Source organism: Catharus ustulatus, chromosome 2 (assembly GCF_009819885.2).
Source record: "Catharus ustulatus isolate bCatUst1 chromosome 2, bCatUst1.pri.v2, whole genome shotgun sequence".
Taxonomy (NCBI): Eukaryota; Metazoa; Chordata; class Aves; order Passeriformes; family Turdidae; genus Catharus; species Catharus ustulatus.
Genome location: NC_046222.1, coordinates 10186734 through 10192219, shown reverse-complemented (window position 1 = coordinate 10192219; position 5486 = coordinate 10186734).

Sequence of the window (5486 nt, the reverse complement as noted above, 5' to 3'; positions counted from 1 at the left end):
AGAACTGCTGGCAGATACAGCTAAAGAGGAAACCCTTTAGTTACATAGAAAGTATGGAAACAAGTGTAGTCCCTTGATAAAACATTGTTAGCCCCTAATTAAAATCTTATCTGGTAGGTGTAGAGCTTGCAGAAGGGTGTAGAGAAATCTGCATTGCCATCTGTGGGAGAGGTGTTTTGAGCAGACATTTGGAAGACAGTAGAGGACGTACTCTGAAACACGTTAATTTAAATGTATTGTTTCTGCTGAAAAGAGGAGTGGGATTGAAATCAGCATGCCTGTTCAACACAAAAATTAAATTACAGGTGGTGTTACTTGCTGATTCAGGTCCATATGTTAAAGTAATTTGTGGGAGGAACTGACTCTTTCAATGTTCTTTTCAAAAGACATCCCAACTTCTTGACACTGCCATAGCTCAAATGGTAATTAAAGGAAGTCTTGAAGCAGGAAAGAGGGAAAACGTGCAGTGCATTTTTGTTCTCTTGCTGGTACACATGTAAATCTCATTTACACCTCCGCAAGTTACTGAGTAAAATCTTCCACTGGTAAGGCACAGGGTGTGTGATCTTGCAAGTTATTTTCAGACCAAAGGATTTATCTAATAAAAATCACTTTGTGCCTAAATAAAACCAAACAGAATTAATTGCACATTAATCAGTTATGTAGGGCTGCACCGTCTTTCTATGCAAGTTCTTAACAGGATTTTTACTACAGAGGAACAAGTTTCAACTGTATATTTTTTTCCATCAAAAATCTAATATTCATGATGGATTAAATGCTCATCAGTTGGAGGAATCACTTAGGCTAGTTGATGTCTTCTTACTGTCATTCACTTTGTGGACTGCCATTCCAAGTATGAAAAGGGAAGAAAGAAACCTTCTGTTGAAGGTTATTTTTTACAGTTCAATCTACAGTGGGGGTAAAAGAAGAATGACAAATTAAGATATAAAATGTCCCTGGAAGGTAAAATTACTAAAATATCCATGCATTAGTCAACCCTTCAGTGAGATTTCTTAACAGTCTAAGGAGTAGAAAGGTCTTTCTGGAGAGAGAGCAGTGAAATTGATGTTTCAGTGTGCCACTTTACTGGCTCTTTGTTTAGCTGGAATAAATCTGTATGAAATGGCATCATGTAAAGGACTACATAATCTGTGGGAGTTGATGATGAATTTTTAATTTGAGAAAGACTGGCTTTTTGCAAAATAAACCTCATGATCTAAGATGTAATGACTAAAAATTGCTGCTTTAAATGCCAAGGCTGTGGCTTCATTATTTTTTGCACATTAAATAATGATTTTAATAAAAGTCTAGAGTTCATGTTCTCTTCTGAAAGCCATTACCTCTCAGCACTGGCATATATACTTCTTTGTCTAGAGGGCAAAGTGAGCAACATCTCATATTTTTCTTAGGCTCTATATGAAAGCATTAATTTCCTTCTGATGCTTTGATGGAACTCCAGTGCTGTGGGGTAAGTTAATGCAAAATGATCACGTTTTCACTCATAATCAATATAGCTGTATGACAGTGGACATCTATTTTTCATTTCAGAAAAGCTGAATGATGTGTGGATTTTTTACAAAAGGCTCCTTTTGAAAAGCAGGGATGGAAATAGCATTTTTAGCAGGAGGCTGAGTCCCTTGTTTATACCTGCAGTTGCCTCCCAGCAAAGAAAGATCTTGATGTTTGACAAACATTTTCTCTTATCATTTACCTGTTGCATTTAAATAAATCAGATACTTGCCATTTTACTTAAGGAAAGCAAACAACTAGCTATTGATCTCCTAAGGTTTTGATGGAATAATTTTTTCCATTTGAGTATCTCTGATCTTGGGCTCCTTCCATCAGGGTGCTGGAAGCAAAAACTGCTGCAGATCCTTGCTCATTATTGAGAGGAGAATGATGGAAAGAGAGACAAGTGTTGTTTTCAAGACAGAAGTTGAAGCATTTATTTTTGTGAAATACAAGTATTTGCTCATCTTTATAAAAATCTTTATTAAAAAATATTTATAAAAATTTGTGGAGGATTGTCTCCTGTGGGAGGGATTCCACACTGGAGCAGGGAAATAGTATGAGAAGAAGGAGCGGCAGAGACGTGTGATGAACTGACCACAGCCCCTCTGTCCTCCTGTGCCTCTGGGGAGGAGGATGCAGAGAAAATTGAGAGTGAAATTGAGCTTAGGAAGGAGTTCTGGGGAGAAAAGGGGAGGTGCTTTTTAAGATTTGCTTTTATTTCTAATTACCCCACACTGGTAGTAAATTTGCATTTTTTTTTTTTCTCCAAGTTGACTTTATTTTTCCTGTGATTGACTGGAGAAGGAGCCTTTTGTGGTTTTTTTCCCCTTTCCAGCTGAGGAGGGGAGAGACAGAGTGACTTTGGGCACCTGCATCCACCACTAGAGTTTAATATTATGTTTGAAAAATAAAAATAACTATAAAAATTTTCTATACCTCAGCCCCAATTACTAAGATTAATAATGTATAGTAGATTTTTCTTGTTATCAAGTGGTCAAGACTCAGAATATGTTAATATAGTATATTTAATCTCTCAAGAAAACAGAGGAACTTCTAAAAGTCTTTCTTACGGTCTGTTGAAATCACATTTTTAGCCTAATAAACTGTCAAAAATATTTTAGCAGAAGATGTGTTTTATTATTTCAGTAAAGAGTTATAAATGGAAAATATTGACCTCGGAAGTCAAATAACAGCAGGTGTCAGAAGTCATGTAATTATAAACCACTGATGAGAACATTGTGAAATGGATTATTGAAGATTAGCTTTAAAAATTCTATTGCTGGCAAGAAAGTAACAGTGCAAAGTTTGCAAAATTCTTAATTCTTGGTGTATAAGACGATTCTAAATTACAGTATTATGTAAATTTGGGGGCAAGGAAATGGAAAAGAAAAATGTTCATAGGGAGAAAAATTTTAGAAATTCTGGGGAAAACTAATCAACTCTTTCTCATGTGATAAAGCAGGTATCAACAACCCCTTTTTGATTCACATTGTGTAATTGTGAGCTTTAATTTCTCTTTTATCTTGGTCAGTACCTGTTGCAGAGCTGCAGCTGCCTGAGGCTGCTTCTGCTTCCACCCCCTGGAGTTCTGAGCAGGATTTATGGATCGTCCAGAGCACACTGCAACTGATTAATCTCAAAACAAAGCTTGTGATGTTTTTGCCTTGTGAATGTAAAGATTTCACAGTTGCATAAATTCGTGTGTCTAGGAGAGGGGACCAGAGGAGCTGAGACAGACCTGACAGGCACAGAGATGCACATTGCTTTACTCAGGGACTGGCAGATGCTTTCACATGAACAAGTGATGTTTGTAAATTCTGCCCCTTCTTCAGGATCCCTACACCTGTCTACACAGCATGACCCTCCTGTTAGCAGCACTCTGTGCCAGCCAATTCTCTTCTTTTGGCCTCTCTTTCTGCCACAATAATGAAGTGTCTCCTTTTGAGGCCAAAGAGGTGTTAAAAGTTTGTTCTTGACAGATTATTGATGTTTTTCTAGCCTATGTTATAACAGGCTCTTCATTTGTTTGCTTCATTTTGAAGGAATAATGTACCAAGCTTTCAGCCTCAGCAGGTAGGATAGATTAGGCACTCTTAGATTTAAAAACAAATATTTAAAAATATAGCTATCAGGATGTGGAAGTTTTGGGTTTTTTATTCTGCAGTTTTTGGAGGTCTATCACTCTTAGCAAATGCAGGTGACTGCTGATTTGTCATCCTGAAAACATAATTTTTCATCAGATACCATCTGCAAGTATGGCTAAACCTTTCAACCTGTGTCAAACTCAATTATCTTGTTACCTTTAATTTGGAAAATGACACCATTCAGTTGTGAAGGTTGACCTCCATGTTCTCATTTCCACTAATATTGTTAGTAGTTGCTTAAGTTAAGGAGCCAAAAAGTATTAGCCAGAAAGGAAGGAACTGAAACATTGCACACTGGATTCTCTGATAATTTGCCTTTTTTGTTTGTATCTGCAGTCTGGTGTTGTCTAGGATCCTGCTTGTAACAAAGAAAGTTCTTTCCTGGTTGTTTTGGGGTTTTTGTTTGCCCTCTAGAATTCATGATTTTGGTGCATAAAGAGCTGCTCTAACCAAGAAAAGACTGCATACCATGGGAGCAAATCTAGGTCAGTGAGAGGCTGATGGCAAGGCATGTTTTGAGCACTCATGTACAGGACCATCAGAGTTCAGATGCTTTGGATATGCAAAAGCAGGGCTATCCATAGGGAATCAGTGGGAAACAGTCCCTGCTCTGTGAGCTGGGAGCTGCCTTTGCTCTGCACCATTGTTGAAAAGCAGATTTTTCTTGTTGGATGGCTTTACCTCTGTTCCACAGAACTCTTTGCCTTCAGACAGCCAGCATGAGAGGGAAGCCAGTGTTATCTGTCTAGGGCTAGGGGAGGAAAAGGACCTTTGGTCAGTCATGATCCTGCTCTTCCATCACAAGGGAGCAGGTGCATTAAATATTGGCAGCTTTTGCTTCATGTTCCCACTGTGACAAAGCTGCACTTGCACCTCTCCAGCTGGACTGTGCGGCCAATCTTTCTACACAGGTGGAAAATAAAATCACAATTAAGTCTACTGGCCCAATATTGTGGAATGATTATATTTACTGTTCACATTTTTGCACACTGGTCATGATTTGAAGCAGCTTCCTGGGATTGATTTGAGTTTTTAACTTTTGGAGAGATCACAGAGCTCCTCCCTTGTCCTGTGTTTTTTCTCCTCACACTTTCTCTAGATCTCTGCTCCTTATTTCCAGCAGCATAGTTATTTTTCCTCTATTGCCCCCCAGTCCAGTTCCTTTGGACTGGTAATACCCTCATACCTGGGGCTCATATCCTACCTTTATCCTTGACTTGTGGATGTTTCCTTACAGCAGTAAATCACACTTGAGAAGTTTTATCCACCACTACCCACAAATCACTCCGTGCTCTGCACTGTGTTATTACTGAATCTATAAATAAGGGAATAAATCATTGGTTTCTGACTGGCAAAGAATATGCCACCACATATGAAAATACATCAATTTTTAATTCATTTCTGAAGGTGACCCAGAAGCAAACGATCACCATGCAAGTAAAATAGAAATACACTTATTATACAGTTCTCTGATGAAGAATTGTGTTTTAAGAGCATCTGTAGGATTTATGATTTCATACTTATAATTTGCATATGCTCCATATTTGTTTGGTTTTTAATACACTGTAATTTCATAGTAAATAAATTCACTGGGAGCTGCTGCCATCTCCTGGTTGATTGTTAAATCAAACACCAGGCTTGAAAATGCAAACTGGTATTGCAGGGAGATTTTTGAGGTCTTCCTTGTTAAAGCTGAGCTTAAAATTTCCAAACACTTCAACTTGCAATACAGAAGTCTAGATATTTGACAGGCTGGGGTTTTTGATGAGATGAAATTGAGTTTAACGCAAAAGAATGTCACTATGCAGTTATTATTTATAGTTAATAGGA